At 47.6% G+C, this 19,658-nt stretch overlaps 1 protein-coding gene across 10 annotated transcripts in view; it reads left to right on the top strand.

The window, feature by feature from the left end:
- The window catches only part of ZFHX3 (zinc finger homeobox 3), a gene marked incomplete at its 3' end in the record, with an annotated part of 1,354,624 nt that overhangs the window by 1,075,868 nt on the left and 259,098 nt on the right, over positions 1-19,658 (top strand). The gene's annotated exons all lie outside the window — the stretch shown is intronic.

Raw genomic sequence — 19,658 nt, 5'->3', positions numbered from 1 at the left:
GTATGTATCTTGTCAGATTATGGTTTTCTCTGGATAGACCCTTTGTTCAATGATATAGTTGATTTCATGTTGACGTAACTCCCTCCTTTTTGATTTCTCCTTGGTAAAAGATATGCATTGATTGAAGAGATGCAAGCGCGTATGTAAAGATGAAACAGCGCCTTTGCCTTTGGAAGTAGGTGTATGGCTGTGCAGGCTCCTGAGATCCAGGCTGTATTATATCCATAGGCAGAGGCCCCACCCAAGCCTAAGGCTTCCCATGAGCCACACCCTTCCGCTTCCAGCTCTCTCTGCCCACACCCCTCCTCCACAGCCCTCCCGTAGAGATTAAGTAGAATGACCTCCCTTTCAGGACCTATGCCCGGCCAAGACTCTCCAGTGACTAGCCAACGTGGCCAGCATGCTAGGGGTTAGAAGACCACCCTTCTTGTGATAAGACAAGCTCCTATTAGCAGTTCTATCTTCTGAAACAGTTGTCTCAATATCCCTGACCTCCTGAGCCTATACATTGGATGGCCTTGAACTTCAAGACCTCCTCGTTAATGTTTTAAATCTCGTGTGATTACCGGGATTTGTGGTCCCACAACCTACTCTGAGCCCTAATCCTCATTTGCCCCACTCATTTCTCCCTCGTGCTTCTCCATGCCTAGACTTGACACTAAGACAGACTTCATCTAGGTGACTCCTCTTGTGTTCCAGGCTATATGTAATCATGGAGATGGTAAGTACAGGTATATGAAATAAAAGAAATGAAAGTCTGGCTTGGCCAATAAACTTCCTTGTCCCTTACAACTTAAAACATTTTCTGATCTTTGAACCACATTAAATCTCATAGGTTATTAGAATTTGGTGACACTTCCCACTGGAAAGAGCCCAAAGATTACTTTGACATGAACAAAGTAATCTTGTCCGTGAAAGAAGGTGTCTGAATGCCATTTGCTTATAGAGTCCCGTGGGCTTCTTGTCTGTCATCCTCCATTTTTAATTAGAACTGTAATCATCTCTCAAGAGGCAGCTGGAGGCTTCATTAAATCTGCCAGCTTCCCTATGATTATAAAACTGGTGAGGTTTAAAATCTTGGCCATATCAAAAATACTAGGAAGTTGGGGTAAATGTATCTGTCATCTAAGGGCTTCAGATAAAATGAGTTCCCCTTTCATTCCTATAGAACTGAGACTTTGCTGCAGTCAGCAAAAAAAACCCAGCACACTTTGCAGTTGGTACATTTGCTTCAAGTCCACCTCACATTCCTGGAGCCTTCCGTTGTCCAGTTACGTCTTTATTAGCTGCTGTTCATAGCCCTTTTATGACCATGAACGTGGCTCACTGATGCTTCTTGCACGATTCTACTGAGCCTTCATTCTTCCATCTGCAGAGAAGGAAGTTGCCCTCTGAGTGGGGTTCACCAAGGGTCTTTCCAGTAAGCTACTCCGAGGTCAAACCTATAGCTATCAGGAGCATTCTAGAACCTCTCTACTTCCATTCAGGCTGCCATCCAAACCAGTGCACTAGGTAGGGCTTCCAGCCTTGGTACCCTCACCTCACCATGGAACTGCAAAGTACCTTATAGTGTTTGTCACCTGTGGGTTACTTCGCAGACCCACAACAGGTGATTACATGACCCTTTGTAATGAACCAGTGTTTCCACACTTGGGCCTAGAGGCATAGCTATAGATCAGGGATTCTCAGTAGTGGTATTCTTGATGCTTTTTAAAAAATTTTTATTTTATATTGGAGTACAGTTGATTAACAACATTGTGTTAGTTTCAGGTGTACAGCAAAGTGATTCAGTTATACCTATACAAGTACCTATTCTTTTTCAAATTCTTTTCCCATTTAGGTTATTATAGAATATTGAACAGAGTTCCCTGTGCTATACAGTAGGTCCTTGTTGGTTATCTATTTTAAATATAGTAATGTATACATATCAATCCTGAAATTTTTTATTGAGATAATTGCTCTTGGCATTTTGAACCAGATAATTCTTTGTTGGTAGAGAGAGGCTGTCCTGTTCACTGTAGGATATTTAGCCACATCCCTGCCTCTACCCACTAGATGCCAGTGGCACCTGTCCCTCAGTTGTGACAAGCAGAAGTGTCTCCAGACATTGCCAAATGTCCCTGGGGTAGGGAGACAGACTCACCCCCGAGTTGGGAATCACTGCTCTAGACCTCATGCTATGTGGGGCTATGTGGCTTTTCCAGTGGAATAATGTTCCCTAGTATTTGTGGAATCATCTCTGGCCTGTAAGAAACAGGAAAGACAAGACCTGACCACGAGGGAAGTCACTTGACCCAAGGAAACTGCAAGATTTTCCACCATTCATTTATAGTTTTTTACCCTCACTATCTTATGTATCAGGGAATTACTCAGACGTGTTAGCAGTTGTGATGTAGGGAGAAGCTAGATTTCCTTGTCCAGCCATCTCATGTCCTATGGAAACACTTGTCTCTGTCATCACAAGAGGTCTTGTTAGAAAGCCCCTAAGAAACTATCTGCTTGTTATGCTGACTTTGGTGGTTCCAGTAAAGCCAAGGGTTTTTTGAAATGCCCTTTCCTGTGTCTCATTTGGCCATTGCCACAGATTCTAGTAAAGTTGTGATGTTTCAGAAACTGTGTCATCATTTCTCAGTGTTTACATCACACTTCATTTCAAAGACAGCCTTTATTCTAACAAGCTCATTTGAGTGAGCAGTGACTGAGAGCGACAACTGGGCCTGTGGAGATCTGTCCAGGCCCAGCACTTCCTTTGTGCCTAAGAAGCATAGTCTCCCAATATTCACTGCAGAGTCTCCTTTCATCTTGCACAAAAAGTGAATCAGTGGGAATAAAATGTAAAATCCATTCATTCACTCAAAGAAAAGTTACCAAGTAGGACGCTGTGCTAGTTACTGTGAGATATTTAGAGACACATAAGGCACAGCTGCAGAGTTCCAGAGCTCTTTGTCTAGTAGTAGAGTCAACTGTGGACAAGAACATTCACAGTACAAGTCAAGGGTCCTAGAACCTAAGTGCCATAGGTGTTCAGAACAAGGTCATAGGAAAAGAAGGTGGGTTCTGCACACTGCAGTCCTTTGCCTGGCCACAGATTCTAAAATGCGTGTGTAAATGGCCTGTGAGAATGTTTCATTTCCCTCCCGGACAGGGTTAATATAGACCAGTGGATCAAGGAAATATGGAAGACAAAAAATAGCTGGGCTTTCCTGAGGCACTTGGCAAATGACAAGTTGTCCATTTATCTCATGGGAAAGAAGACAAAGTATGAGTTTGTTAGTAATTGGTTGACTGTCGTCATTGGTGTCAATGTGAAGAGAGATTCCCTGTGCTATGACTTTAAGGTTTTTCATCCTGATCCGTGTGTGGTTGTCATAAAGTCATATGTTGAGGATGAAGAACTCAACAGATTTTGATAAGTTGGGGCAATGCACCAGATCTAACAAGATAAAACGTAAAACAAGGAAATAGAAGGGCTTGTCTTGAATCCTAAAACCCATCTGCACGAAGAGAGGGGCAGGGGCCAGGCTTGGCAACAGATGTTGAGAAAGCATTTTTCCCCCAGATTTTGTGTGCATTAAGAATCATCTGGGGGACTTCCCTGGTGGCGCAGTGGTTAACGCAGGGGACACGGGTTTGAGCGCTGGTCCGGGAAGAACCCACATGCCGTGGAGCAACTAAGCCCGTGAGCCACAACTACTGAAGCCCGCGCACTGTGCTCCGCAGCAAGAGAAGCCACCCCAGTGAGAAGCCCGCGCACCGCAATGAAGAGTAGCCCCTGCTCGCCGCAGCTAGAGAAAGCCTGCTCGCAGCAATGAGGACCCAATGCAGCCAAAAATAAATACATTTACATTAAAAAAAAAAAAAAAGAATCATCTGGCATGCTTGTTTAAAGTGTGGATTCCCAGGTGTCACCCTCAGATGGTGAGATTCAACAAGTTTGAGGTAGAGCCCAAGAATCTGCATTTATTAAGGATCCTAGGCCATTCTGTGGTAGAAGCTCTGTAAGTCACACTTTGCAAACCATTGTCGTAGAGGTCTGAGTTGATAGGAAGGGAATTCAACACTGGTTTTGAGTAAAGTGTAATGAGGAGAACAAAGGAGGTGAGAACCCTGCTCTACTGGGCTAGGCAGAGCAGATGTGAATAATTCACATTGAATCTTGGGCCGTGACCCTTGAAGAAGAGAATCAGACTAGAAACAGGGAGGCAGAGGGACTCAGAACCAGGTCACGCAAAGAATAATTGAAGGAACTGACAGTGCCTAGAAAGATCAGAGAGAAGAGGACAGAACCGGAGAAAGGTGCTCTGCGTAAATTTGCTCTGTGAGGCCTCATGGAATGACACTAGAATCAGTGTGCAGCAGCTACAGGGGAATCGAGTTAGGCTCAAAAGAGTGACCATCCTTCTCCAATAGGCAGAGGTGCACAGGGCTAGAGGGGTTCAAGCATGGACTGGAGAACATGTTGAAATGATTCTTTTAGGAAGTTGGTGGTAAAAGGAAGAGTGGGACATTGAATAGGTGGTTAGGATTGAGGGAAGTTTTGTTTCATTTTTAGCAGGAGAGAATAGAATAGAGCATGTTTAGGTTTCCAAATAAAAATGGGTGGACTAAAGAAAGCTAGGAGTGGGATGGGGGCAGGCACATGGCGGGGACGGGAGTAGAGAGAGGTAAATACACGAAGAAGCAGGGCATTGGATGGACCTAGAAGGGTTGGGCTCTAGAGCCCAGGGAAGATTTGCAGTGGAAGCAAGCAGAATAGAAGAAAGGAGGTAATGGTTGAGGATCCAAAGGCATTTTATAGTGGAAAAGGGGGTGCTGTGCAAGGTACCTTAAAGTAACGCAACGGGCAAGTTGAAGTTCATTCCAGTTATGGTTTCAAGAAACAAGGGGTTGAAATGTGTTGTCCAGAGTTAAGAAAGAGTAGGGTTGGTGAGGGCTTGAGGAATGTGGAAGAAGTGTGGAGTAGCAGGTTTGTGGAATTCGTTGAGGAGCCAGCAGCCATCCATGATTGGCTATTGCATTGTAGAACTTTTAACAGGGTACATTCAACTCAAGTTCTTTGCATTCCTGACAGTGTTGATCAATCCAAAGGCTTAAGTGAAGAGAGCAAGCAGCTGGGGGTAACATGGGCTGGGAAGTGGCATGGTGGACCCAAGAAATGATTAAAAAAAAAAAAACAACTTAAATTTCAGGCTCACAAAAATTGGTAAATACCAAGCTTTGACCTGTCAAGGGCAATGGGGTTTTCTTCTTCAGAGCCTCTGAAGCATCTATCTCCACGAAACATAGAAACTCTACACTCTAGAGATGCTTACTCAGAAGTACTCAAGATATTTGAATTTCATTTCAAGAATGTCACCTCTGTGCTCCCATCTTGGTCTTTACAGAACTGGGGCTGTTCTGACTTTGAGATGGTATCACGCAGCGTGTGTTCTAGAAATGTGGGGCTTTTACTAAGGCCTGAGATTTTAGGGAGTGTGCAGACCCTGTGGCCACTGTAATTTGTGTTAAGAGGTGTAAGCTACGAGGCTTCTTATATGTTGTCTTCTATTTTTCTCATTTACCTTCTAGTGGATTTGCAATATATTTATGGAAAATAATGGCTTTGACTTGCCTGAAACTTGCAAGATTGACACAATTGGAAATTCACCACAGCTGTCTTTGGCCTTGAACCCATTCAATTCAGAAATCTTTTCAGATAATACCTAAATCCGTGGGGGAAAACTGAAAACAGGCCTGTCAAAGTAGAGGTCTTAAGCCTTGACCATTTGCTTCCTTGTTGTTTTTTCATGGTCAACTTTTAAATAGGCCTTAAACACTGGTAGAAACACTTCTTTTTTTTATTTTTAAGTAAATTCTTCGCAGGGCAGACGTTTTTTATGAGGGGATCTCATTATTGGCTAAAATCATGGGAGTGTAACTTTGTTTTTAAAAACTTGGCAGGACTGAAAAGAAGCAGGATTAATGCCTCTATTTTTAAAAAGCAAAAGGGAAGTTCATAATGTCCTAATCTGGAACTTCACCTGAAAAAGAATCACCAAACCATTTCTAGAATAATCTGTAGTGAATACAGTGTTGGGAACCTATGTCACTTGACAGAATAAGTCCTGTCAAACTGATTCATTTCCTTCCATGAAAGAGTAACAAGATTTTAGTAGATTGAGGGGAAATGATAAATGTAATCTATATTTTATTCAGCAAGATGCTCGAGCCTGTTCCATCCAACATCTTGGTCGATAAATTCAGAAGATTTGGGGATTGCATTAGATGTCCAGGGGGCAGCTGATCACCTATCCTGCGGTCTGGATTGAATGGCACGTCCCTTTTGAGAGGCTCTGCGACAGGGGAGGAGTTACCTGATCTGCTTTGAGAGGAAGAAATGATGGCAGCTTACTCCAAAAGGACCCTCTGAGTCCTGAAAAATGCATCTGATGTGTTCGTCATCCGTGGTTTTGATCGTGTAGATATGCTCAGAAGATCAGTTATGAATATATATATTTTTATCAAGTAAAATGGATGCTGGCTGCACAGTCATTCATATGCCCTGCTTGTACATCCTTCTGAAAATTCCCCAAGAACTTCCTGACAGAACTGGTTCTCAGGCTTCTCTGTCACCAAAGAGGAGGGGGAAAAAATAAGAGGAAACAATAACTCTGAAAGCAAGTGAGATGTGTGGAAATAAATCTGTCAGACTCTGTAATTCCGAAAGGGAAAGATACTTCTGGAAGTTCTATTCCAGCCTAGGAAAGAGTCTGTTGCTAGAAATGGTGATGATATTATGCTGATGATGATTGCTCGGATTTACATATGCCCTCTGCTGCAGGGAACCCAAGTACCTTCCTAACCTGTGTCATTTTTAACTAATCTTCCCAAGGCCCCACCTGAGGGAGTCTGGTGGGTGCCTGTGCTCCTCATATTTCAGTAACTTTATGGCCGGAATTGGGTATATCAGATACCTGTATATGGAGAAAGTTCGTCCTTGATAATATATCTTAATCTCTGCCTCATTTCCCAATGCTAACAGATTTAACCCAGCGCCCAATAATGCCTAAGAAGAGTATTTTAGCTTTGTTGAGGGCCCTCTTGTTTTATGCAGCACTTTCACCATCGTTCGATCTTCACACTCCAACCCAGCAGTGCAGACAGGTCAATAGTACTGGGATAACGTTCAGCATTTCTACCGTGTACTGAACACACACCATGTGTCAGGCATTGTGCTAGACGTGTTACATGTACCATCTCATTTAATCCTCCAACAACCCTGTCGGGTGTGTGCTGTGATCTCCTTTTTACCAGGAGAAAACACACACGAGGATCAAGTGACTCACTGGAGGCCATCCAACCCTTAGTGGCAGAGCTGGGACTAGGACCCAAGTCTTATGTGATCTTTCCACTCTCTACATTTTAAGAAAAGATCTTGATTCTTCCAGGTAGTTAAGGAGTTCTTTCTCATATGTGTTTACCTTTCTGTATGCTTTTAAATCTGTTTATTGATTTCTATGTGTACATCACTGCAACGTGCATCCCTCTCTAGCTCACCATCTTTCTTCATGCCTTGACCGTAAGGCACATCTGTCCTGAGCTACCAGCATCATCTCCCTGATGACCTGCCCTGAGCAGATTAGGAGAGAGAGTCTTTCTATGGTTTAGGTACCAGCAAAGTACTTTCTGTTCTGTGGTCATTTGCCTTAAGAGCGAGAAGTATTAGGTAACTAAATCATGTTTTTAAAAATAGGCTGATGATAAAAAGCGACTGTCAATCCACTTTGTGTTATTGTGACGCCATTTTGGCCCAGCCCACAGGCTCAGCAGTTGAGATTGTTTCTTTTAATAAGTAATACTAGAGTAAATATTTTTTAAATAAAAATAAAGAACCAGATCTCAGAAAAACACTCAGTGGAAGTCTTCAACGTTATTCATTCATTCTGTCTTTGTTAAGCATATCTCTGTGCCCAGAACTGTTTTCATCCTGGAATCATTAGCAATTCAGTGTCATCACTGTCATCGTCATTGTCGTCATCATCAACATTATCATTACTCTCCTCTTCGCCATGGGCACATCACTGAGCACCAATTAGCGCTGTGGGCATTTATGGAGATGTGTACATGTAAGCACCATATGGTGCCTACCCTTGGGGGAAGCAGGTGGGCTGACCCGTAACAAGAATACAAATCTGTTCATAAATGCATGTGTATTTTCACATCATCACAGGTATTGAGTAGTGAAACAAATGGATCTTGGATGCTCTTTTGCCGCCTGTGTAAACTAATCCAGGAAGTCTACCCAGAGAGCTGAGTACGAGAAACTAGATGACGTGGACTTCAGCACTGGGCCAGGGGGCGGGGTCCCCATGAGGACGTGAGCCTGAGCTAGACTCAAGGATGGGGAAAGGACTTCCCACACATCCTTTCGCAGATCCCTCCAAGTTGAAAGTTGCCATATTGAAAGATCGAGAACACTTTTATGTTTTCTGCATAATTCCCATCGCCTTATGTCACCTCTCTCTACCACTTTGGGCTTCGCTTGGGTAGTGTAAAGTCCGTGCCACAGGCTTCTCCAGCCCACGGCTGGGAACCTGCGCTCCATCTTATTCGTTTGTACTTTAATTCAGGGAGGGCTCCATAAATATTCATGGAGATGATAAGAATGGCATTGAGGCTCTCAGCACCACTTTATGCAGGTTCTAAAACCACAAAAATCATTGACTTGACCCACAGAGCTATCTGCCTAATTGACAACTCAAAACAGCAGGTCCTTGGCCTGTAACATTTGGAAGTTAAAATTAGAACTTCTACAACATATCGAAAGTTCTGGATTTCCAGCATGTCTGAAGAGGATTTAGATCCTGACGTGCCTGAAGAGACACATCTATAACTGGACCTACTGAACCAGACCCTTCTGCCGGTACTGTACACTGATCTGTGACAGGGCCTCCGGAAGGTAACGTCATGATACCTGAATGCGCTCCTGGCTGGCTGCCAGGGCCAGTGTTACAGTATTGGAAGTGTTTCTCAGGAAACAGGAATGCATCTGAACGCTGAAGACCAGTACTCTTTTAACGTTGAAAGTCCCTTCTCTAGATTTTGCTAGGGTCCTCCAACAGGATGTTGTATTTCTGATTTTCTATATAACCTGGTGGTAAACTTGCCCGCGAAAGCATGTCCTCCCTTAGAGTCCCACCTTCATGCGTGTTGGGGATTATGAGTTCTCACCTTAAGTAATGATTGCTTAATAACCTCGCTTTCGTGTGACCGTCCCATTCCCGCTTCTACCTCACTGCCCCATCCCGAACTCTAACGTGTATGAGCTCAGGAGAGAACAGCCTGGGGTGGAAGGTGGGAGCAAAAGGGCAGGTGAGGATCTGCGTTCTGCCCCTTGGCCAGGCCAGCCCTTCCCTGTGATCGCCCCGGTTGTGTTACCCTCCGGCCTCACCACCTCGTGGTCTACCTTTGAGGCGGTTTCCAGGGACATCACGTCTCCACCTTTCTGTGAGGATAAATAAACAGTTTGAGGCTCTCGTGTCTTTATTAAACATTTCCTCTAAACGGCATGCTTTGGCTGTGTGCCCACATGAACCAAGAAAGCTTTCTGGGAGCAGCCGAACCCCAGAGCCCGGCCACACGGTTCCTCGTATAAATAGCCCTTTGAGCAGGCAGGAGGCACCTGCGCTGATCGCCGCCCTTCCTCCCTGACTCCTGGGTCTTCAGAGCTCCCTGGGTCCTGGGCTGGAAGGATGCTGAGAAGCCTCCTGGGCCCCTGGCAAAATGAGGAGCGCCGAGAAGAGGGCACGAGCCAGGTACAGGCGCCCGCTCTGCAGGGCCGCTGGGGCCTGTGGTCCGGCTGTGGGGAGGGAAGGGTGCCCCTGCCTGCAGCAGTGGTGTAAATGTGGGAGAGGACAGGCAGAGAAGAAATAAATAAATAAGGCCCCCAACACCTAAATCTCTGAGCCCACTGGAGCAGGAAATTGAGTGGCTGGACACAGCAGCCTTGCTCTGCCCTTCCCCCATCCTTGGTCTAGAAGGTTTTCTAGGCCTTACAGACTGTTTTTTTTTTTTAAGAACTCTCCAACCTATAGAGAAAGAGGAAGTGTATTTTTAAAACAGAGTGAAGACTCAGTAGCCACAGATCTGAAAGAGAATGAAAGGGGAAGAAAGGCTTGTGGAAGAAGGGAAAGGAAAAGGGCCTACAGAAGAGTGTCTCTGTGTGTGTGTGTGTGTGTGTGTGTGTGTGTGTGTGTGTGTGTCCAAGACAGCTTAGGAGACAGCCTACAAGGAACAAGAAAACAAAGGGACGTGTGACACGAGAAAGACAGAGAAATAAGTGGGAGCAGGCGTGAGTGGTGGGGGGAGGAGGCCGGTGGCGGAGAGAGGCGGGCAGCATGGATGCCGGAATGCGGCCGAGCTGGGAGGGAGGGAGGGAGGGAGGGAGGCTGCACATGTGTGAGAGAAAGACAATGATGTCAGCATTTCCTTCTGGATTGGTCACATGGTCCTTGCCAGGTAAACAGACTGGAAATAGACTCCATAAAGGCCGAGCCTGCTGGGGGAGGGTGGGAGGCCCTGCCACTTCACCCTTTCCTCGCTGTGGCGTCCTGAACAAGCCGTTTTTTTTCATGTTTGTGACAAGGTGGTCTCGGAGTGGAATTGCATTTTTACGAGCCAAGGAACATGACTCAGGGAGGGAAAGCTATTTGCTTTTATAATTAGCTCAAGGAGTTACGAGACATTTTGATTTTAAAAAAGAACAGAGGTGGGGTGAATGTAAATTTAAGCTCAGATGCTGTGTCTCGGGGAGTGGATTGCTTATCCTCATTTGTCTCCTTTGGAAGAGGGTCAGATGGGTCTCGATGAAGGGTGGATAGGAAGGCTGCAATTTAGAATGAAAGGATCAGATGCTGTGATTATCAAGATTAGGAAAAAGAAAATGCTAACAGACTCAAGGTGAATATATTAAAGGAGTGGGATACAGCTCAGTAGTGACCATGGTGCCACAGGAGGAATGGAGACCCCACAAAAGAGATGAGGCGAAAAAAAGACAAGTTACTGTGACTTCCGAACAGAGTTGTTGTTGTTGTTGTTGTTGTTTTCCAAAATGACGGTTCCCAACCCAAACAGGGCAGAGCATTTTAGAATGGCAAAAGCATGTCTGGAAACGTTATCTGAAAAGAAAAGTGGATGGAACAGGTAATCCTTCCACTTGGAAGGCTGTCGAATCCAAAATGGTAGGGGTGGGGAGAACATGGCTCTTTCTTCAAATTCCTGGAAACAGGGCCTTTGCATCATGTTGCAATAGCTTATTTAGGTCATTCTTTGAATAATTTTGGATTGAAAGGAGCTACCTTATTTTGGTCATCATTTTCTACGTCCTTGTGGAAATTTGGCCAAAGCCTGTGTGAGGGAGGGTGGCCAACTGTCACAGTCTTCCAGGGTTGAGGGCATTTCTGGGATGCAGTTTTAAATCTAGGATAGTCTTGGGCAAAGTGGGACCAGTTGGTCATGGTAGTGGGAGGCCTAGTCCAGTGGACAGAGAAATAATAATTCGTCCCCACCCTGCTCCACCAACAAACAAAACAGAACTCTTTCACTCTTTTTCTACTCATTTCTTCCTCTCTCCGCCATCATTCCTTCCCCTCAACTTGCCACTGCAAGACGAACTTGAGGGTATGTGACTGCGTACTCGGACTTGGGAGCCGGCAGAATACGGCTGAGGTGAACAGTTGGCTTTAGTTACCCCTGGAAAAAGGAAGGGAGGAGAAAAGGTTCATCCTTGCTGCTTCTGCTTCCTCCCTGCCTTCCACTTCCCCCATTCATTGGAGGGGGAGGAGGGGTCCATCAGTGCCACAAGTGTACTTTCAGCCCTTGGGTTGAAAGATAGATATTTGATACCCCTCTCTGTTAACAAAATACGTCACTCTGACAAGACTCCCAGCCCAGAGTTATTTTTGCAGCATTATGTAACTGGATTCCCTGGTCAGGAGGACTTCCTTAACAAGGCTTTCAGCAACCCCTCCGTGGGGGCCTGGCCAGTCCTGCCCAATTACACACACTCACTCTTGTGCAGTTTCAGCCCAGGTCAACCCAGTGAAACATAGTGAGGAGACATCAGCCCTCGCTGCTGACCTGCTCACCGTATCCCCGTGCTGTAGAGCCCCTAGAAGGAGTGTTTCAGTGGCTGGTGGCCAGAGTTGGGGGAAGACTCTCCCATGGCAAACCTCGATATGCACGATATGCATTGCAGCACAGACCCTCCCCCGTACCTACCCTCCCACCCATCCCACCAAGGCCTGCAAAACTGAGCTCCTGGGGCCAGCCCTCAAGGGACTGGGAGACCCTCCGAAGGCCTGCCATTTGGATGTCGCTGCCCTCTCTTCTTCCCGGTCTTCTGGATTTCCTCATACTTGTTCATGAGTAATCGGTCATCTGATCGTCCCTTCCTGTTAGCCTGCTGACTCACAGAAGTTAGAAATGTGTCTGAGCTTCAGACACAGTAAGAAAATTTACAAAGTAAAACAAAAAAAGGTCAGGTATGAACTTCTCCTGGTGTGGCCAACGTAGGCCTACAAATCCAGGGGTACGCTGGGCAGCTGTTTCGGGGTGACAGTATGTTGCCATCCTCCTGGGAGCTTGTTCATGCTGTTGTGTTTCATTGTCATTTCTGTCTTTTGGCCTTGAGACAACATCCTCCATGACCTTCAGTAGCCCGTCTCCTCGCCTTGGATCCAGTCCGGAATCCATACCAAAACCAAAGAACCCATCCCACAGTATTTTTCTTTCCCTCCCCTCAGCCCACGGCACCTCGTATCTCTCTTTTATTTTCTCTTGAGTCCCTGGTTCCCCTATCTTAACAAGAGGCAGATGGTATAATAGAAATAGCTCTAAAGCCAGATGGAGCTGGGTTCACATTGAAGCTAAGCTCTGAATAGCTGTGCGAGCTTAATCCCTGAGTCTGATTTTTCTCATCCATAAAATGGGACTAATAATACCCACTTCCCAAGGCCACTGGGAGAATTGAATACGATAACCTATAAAGTGCCTTCCAGGGGACCCACACGTAGTAGGTGCTCGATAAGTGGCAGGCCTTCAGGGAGGGAGGAGGGAGGAAGAGGAAAGGGCCATTTTGCCAGGTTCCTAAGAGCTAATTTCCATCTCCGTTACTACACCATCCATCTCCCACGGGGATGCCCTTTCTAAGGCTGCTGAAATGAGTCTCGCCATCCTTTGTTGGGGGGCGTGGGTGCGGGAAGCAAAGAAATGCTCTTGGACTCAGCCTCTCAGCACACCAGCACAGGGTCCCTGGGATAGAGACCCCTGTGGCTGTTCCTTTTGGGAAATCTTCCCAGCCTGAAGGATCTGTCTTCCCCCCACGCCGGCCCCCCTTATAACCGAGGTCTCCCTGCAGACCCCTCCAATGTTAGGCATTATGTTCAATATATTAGCTCTGCGCCAGGTTGCAGGGGCCAGCAAGTACCCAGAGCAAAGGGAAAAGGGATGAGTGTGGTTTCTCCCAGAGTATCCACCTGTGTGAACCAGGTGGAACCGGCACACGTCAGGGATGCTGAGGGCAAACTGAGGCATAAATGATGGGGAGAGGAGGCAAGAAGATTCCCTGGAGGTGGGGGTGGGATGGGAATAGCCACCACCCAGGGGCACCTCTCCCTGAAGGGCACAAAGGCCAAGAGCCAGTGACTTTGGCTGTACCTGGAGCGCGGGCTGGGCAGGGTGGAGGAGAGCCTACGGCAGCACCACTGTTCCAGTTGGCAGAAAGCCCTTCCCTGAAGACTGTGAGTTTAACCTTTAGCATTCAAGTGTCGGAGCTTAAGTGTCGTTATGAGCAATTCTTCCTGCTGCAGCGTTCCCAGACTGCGGGAAGAGGGGTCGGCAGAAATCCACCCGCTTTCCTTTTTCTTCCCAGACAAAACGAGAGGGAGGGAGACATGCGGAACCAAACACGCAGACACAGGCACTGCTCAAGTCGGGCCCTCGCTAACCCTAAACATCCAGTCCCATCCCCTTGGCCAGTCTTGTTTCTCCAGGCCTGAGTGTCTCCCAGGGGGTCCCCCACTCCCAGCTCTCCTGGGGCTGTGGGGTTCACAACCACCCTCTGGCCCCCCCAAGCCTCCGCTGGGAGTGTTGTCTGGGAACACCACCCCTTGCTCTCTGCAGCTGGATTCAGGGCCCCCAACTGTCCCCAGCTTGGTGGCCCGCAGGTTGGGGTTGGGGCACCTGTGTCCTGAAAGAAGCTGGGAAGTCTGGCGTGGGCGGTGGAGAAAGGATGCCGTCGGGCAGCCCGGGGTGGGGAGTGGGATGCAACGGGGACAGGCGCTGGGCCTGGGCATCTCAGGCCAAGTGCAAGACGTGCGCCCGCCGCCGCCACGCCCTCTCCTTCCCAGGTGGCTGCCGGCGCCGGGCGTGGTGGTTTTCGGGGGGGGGGGGGGGGCGCCCCGCAGGGTAGCTCCAGTTGCTCCGCGTGGGGTCATTTTCCCCCCAGAGCCAGCCGCCGTGCTTTGCGCACACCTGTGAGGGTTGCCCAGGTCCCAGGGCAGCGGTTCTGCGCCGGCTTAAGTTCCCCAGCTGGCCTCTCCAGGGGCCTGAGCGCCCGGGCTTCCTGTCGGGAGCTCGGAGCCGGCGGGAGAATAAAGCTTTCCCGAAATGGGACTGGGTGTGCCAGACTTTAGGGACGCGAGCCCTGGCTCAGTGAACTGTGCGGTCAGTGTCTCGGGAAACTGTCGGGATCCTCGAGGTTGTGGTTCATGGGAAGGAGGGAACAGCGCAAGGTCTCTACCGAGCCCTGGGGGAAGGAGGGCAGCGGTGAAAAGCGTGCGCCCTATGCCCGGGCCAGAGGAAGGTGGCGTCGAATGTCCCTGCTGCCCCACTGGGCCTTGGAATTAAACAGGGAGGTGGTTGCGCCCACAGGGGACCACTGTTTTGCCCGTTGCCCCGGCACAGGCTGGGCCCGCAGGACATCCGCGGGGAGTCCAGCTATAGCCAGAGCCCCCCGGGCCTGGTGTGCACCGGACTCTTCGAAGCCCGTGGGGCCGCGCCGCATTCTCCGCCCGCCGGCCTTAACCAAGCGCCGGCTCCAAATTTCGTGCCATCCGTGTGCAGGAAGATTGGGTTTGCCTTTTTCTCTATTTCTAAGAATAGGAAACAAACGAATTGGAAAATTTTTGCTTTGGAAAAATATCTGTTCGATGTCGTTCGGTGCTTAAATTGTCCTTGGATTTTTTTTTTTCCAGCTTCGTTTGAAAAAAAAAAAGAAAGTTGATGCGCGTCCCAAACCTTGTTTCTCTTTAAACCGTCCCCTTAGACGTGCAGTCGGTTGCTGCAGATGTTTTCTGGGGCAAAGAGAGTGAAATGGAATGGGAGGGAGCATGAGGGCTGGGACTCTCTCATTTTAAATCCCATTACTGTCTTTGAGGAGAAGCACAAAAAAATCAGGAAAAGATGGTTCGTCCCCCACTGATTTCCCTCACTTCAAAGATTTCCCTCACCCCTTAAATCAGAAATATTATGGCGCTAGGTATTTCTCAAGAAAAAAAATGCACATGTTTCTTCAGAATATGTACACGGTATAGGTCCCTTTTTACATTTCTCAGCAAAAAAAAAAAAAAAAAAAAATGAGGGGGATATCAGGCACTCAATTCCTTGGCTATTAAACAAGCCTGCAAGAAACGCAGGCATCGGGGGAATGCTCAGCCGCGCATCCCTCCATTAGCGCAAGCTTGCGTGTCTGCGTGTCAACAATGCACGTGCTACCACGGGCACCGACTCCCCACGCCGGCCCTAGAAGGCTCCGAGCAAATGGGTGCCAGGTCCCAGTTACGCGGTCGCCGCCTTGCTCCCCAGGCCGCCGCCCGTGCCTCTCAAGGATCCCTTTTTCTGCCTCCGCCTGGCAAGTCGGAAGCCTCGATCATTCCCCGCCAAGTAGCCCTTGGAATTCCCTAAAGCGCATGTAGCCTGACCGAGGGTCTCCTGTCCTCGAGTTGTTCACTTTGTTACGTTAAGATGAGGTTAGTTCTCTCTCTGCTTCACCCGCCCCAGGCTTTAGATGTAGTGCAAACTTCTGGTACCAGGTCACCAAAAGGGGAGCCAGCGCTCGTCAGTGGTGTGGGCGGTGCGGAACCTAGGAGAGCCACCAGCTCCGAGGCGCCTCCTGCCCCAAGGCTGGAATTCAGATTTCTATTGCAAAGGAGCCGAGGAAACTGGGAATCTGACTCAAACCCTGGAACTGACTAATTGCCCTGCATTTTCACAATGCGCCATGTATTCGAAATGAAGGGCAGGCTTTATCATTTGGAACTCTTTCAAGGACCTGGGCGCTCCAAGTTTGGGGCTAATTCTTTAAAGGTTTTACTTCTGAGAAATAGGGAGAAAAGAATGAAAGAATGAAATATACCCACAATCCATGTACTGGGGATGGCACTCAAGAGTAGGTTGTGGTCTCTTTTGAATCGGGAGTTCAAAAGGAAAAAAAAAAAGTCTGTTCCCTCCCCCTTGCCCCAGCGATGAAACCTCTCTAGATTCTAGCGGCCAATTTGGTTTGATTTCCGCGGTTTGGAGGCTCTGGTGGGGTAAAGGGCGGCGGGGCTCGGAAGACAGACCTCAGCTGCCTCCTGGACCAGCTGGTCCGCTCTTGGCCCTGGAAGCAGAAGCTGAAATCGGGGTGATTCACCCTCGCCCTGGCAGCTGGAGAGAGCGTCTGGGGAGCGCGACGCTGAGCCTCTTGTATGTGGACCTCCTAGCTCCCTCCTCTCCCTCTCTGCTCTCGGCACCCCCCACCTGCCTACTGTCCCCCAGGGATCTAGTTTCCCTTTCTGTCATTTCGAGCCAGTTCTTTTCCCACCAGAAACTCCTTTTTCTTGGAGTAACTTTCCAAAAGAGCTGTCGTTGTCCTGAAGTCCAACCTTGTGGGGGTGGATCCGGGAAGCCCTTTCTCAATTAAAGCTCCTTCTCTGGGCACCGTGTACATGCCCCTGCAGTCCCTAGGACATCACCTGGGCACTGAGACCCACAACTTGGCTCACCCGGCCCAGCGCCAAAACAAAAGGGGACTTCAGTCGCTTTTCTCTTTTCCAGTGAAACGCCTCAGAAACAAATCTGAATTTGGTTTTCTTGCAGGCATGAAATATATTTTCACTAAAGTATTCTTCAGGCTGCCTTAGATGTGTGTGTGTGGGGGGGAAGCTTTTGACCAAGAATATGGGCAGAAAGCAAGAAGCTGCAAGTAATGGACACCACTGTGTACATCCGCTCTCGACTGTGAGGTGTGCAACCCGAGTCTGAGGGACTGGTGCCAGCATCCAAAGTCCCCCATTCTGCCAAGAGCGCCCCTGATTTCTACAAACAGGGAGCATTTTCTATCCAGACCTAGCTGCTCACCGTCTGGTGCATGAAGAGCAAACTTTCTGATTTGGTGGTTGAGGCTCAGGGCGCGGTGGTTTCACCGTAGGACAGAGTTGCGGGTGGAGCAATTCTGGACGCTCCGAAGCACCTCGCCCTGCACCCCTAGGAGAAAGGGGGGAACTGTTCGATTTGTCTGGGGGTCAGGAGGTGGGCTGGGGGGCGCGGGGAGGGAACGGATGTATGGAGCGCCAATTGCCGGTCCAGGCTGCCTCTCTCTCCTGTTTCTCCCTCCCTACCTCATCTTCTGCCATTTCCAGAGGCAGGAGAAAGGTGATCTCGGACTTGACCCCTAAATCACAGCTGCTGGTGGCTGCACCTCGCTCCGGGATGAGCGCAGCCCCTTCCCCGGGCTCGAGCAGCTTAACCCTTTCGTCCCCGCGCGCTCAGGGGCCGACGGCAGCGGCGCCTCTGACCTCGGCACTGCGGTGCAGCCCGCCTCCTCCGCGCGGCACCTTGGATCCCACCAGGAGACCACAAAAGGGCGAGACCGCGGGGCGCTGCAAGCCTGGGGCACGGGCCGGGCGGCCCAGAGCGCTGCCGGGGAGCCGGAGGAAAAGCCGGAGTTAGCGGAACGAAGAGGGATGTTTGGATCGTGTTAACTACCCAGACAGATGCACTTCGGCATGTCTGCATTTATGGAATCCATATGTTGTCGTGGCAAATGAGAGGACAGCAACACGTACATACAATAGACTTAGAATAACAATATACATTCAGAAAGGGACCGCACATTCTTCACCCTGCAACCCTTCTCTTAGATCTAGCTCTGGAGTTGTACGGAGAGGCGTCCTTTCAACTTCCCCTGCCTCCACACGGGGTTTTCTTTTTCCTTCCTCTTCCCTTTTTTGTTTTTGTGTCCCCAGTCCCCCAGCAGAAGAGAACCCAGGGTCCAGAAGCTAGGCTCTTTGGAAGTGAGATCTCCTAAGATCCCGTCCATCTCCCTTCTCCCTTAAAAAAAGACTGGCCCATCGCACGTTTTAGCCCTTGGAGCAAATAATAGCTGCTCCCATTGAAAACTGACTCTGAAAATTGCAGGGGAGCAGATTCTTAATCAAATTTGCTATCCATATCTTCGTCATTAAACCAACATTTCTATGTTATAGTTGCAAAAAAGTAGCTTCAAACAGATCTGGAAACAGAAACCCTCAGCCGGAGAGCACAGCTCTCTGTACAGTACCTGCCTTTATGTACACCTTGTATATTTGTGTGCACATATATTCATGTGCACACAGAGATGCAAAGACATCTAAAGTCATTCAAATGTATATTTATGTACTCATTTATGCATATATCTTTGTGTTTATGTATATATCCATTCATTTGAGCGAGAGCCAGGGAAATATACGTATCAATGCAATATTTAGCCTACATTCCACTTTCCCTCCCTACTGTAAATGTCTGAAAAACAGATTGGTCTCAAATTTTCTGTCCTCTTGCCAGCTTAATGAAGGATTTAGATTCTGAATTTCTTGGTGCCTTTTTTCATTTTGTACATAAATAATCCATAGAGATGCTGGATTATCGCCTAAGCATTATTCAATCATATGAGCTTGGTACCTGTCCTCCTTATAACGAATTCACTCAGTAAAATTAGCATAAGTATTTACCAGATTAAGCTGACATTTTCCTATATGGCAACACGAAATACATTTATATCCAGAATTTCCCTCAAATCGCCTATACCACTGGAGAGACTGATTTCCTCCATGCCGTTTTGTATATGATACAAGCTACAAGTTCGCTTCTAGTACTAGTTACATTTTTAAAAGAATATAAATACGTAGCATTTAAGTGAGATTTCAACATCTACAAGGAGAAATTGAATTCTGGTACATCTTAAGAAAATAAACTAACAGATTTATGAAGATTCATGAAGACAGATAAAGAGGAAGCACATATACTCCTGAGGGTCTGAGCAATTTTCCTTACCTGACGTATAATGGAAAAATTCAGAATTTACCAGTCTTCTTTCAGTCAGCTACACTTTACACTGACCTGCACTTTGGACTGAAAGGGAAAAAAAAAAAAAAAAGATTAACTGTTGCCAATGAAAATTTTAAAATAATAATCAGAAACTGGACAAACTGAAGGTAAAAATATACGTTGGCTACAATAAAGATAAATATTTATTTAATCAACGTAGAAGTTGTGTTTGGGCTGTAGGAATGTTTCATCCTTCCCTTAAAAAAAAAAAAAAAAAAATCAAGAAAGAAAAAAGCCAGAGTCTTTGCAGACTCCTGGAGAGTTCCCATTGTCCA

This window comes from Stenella coeruleoalba, assembly GCF_951394435.1.
Source record: "Stenella coeruleoalba genome assembly, chromosome: 20".
Classification (NCBI taxonomy): domain Eukaryota; kingdom Metazoa; phylum Chordata; class Mammalia; order Artiodactyla; family Delphinidae; genus Stenella; species Stenella coeruleoalba.
This window is presented reverse-complemented; position numbering and strand designations above follow the sequence as displayed.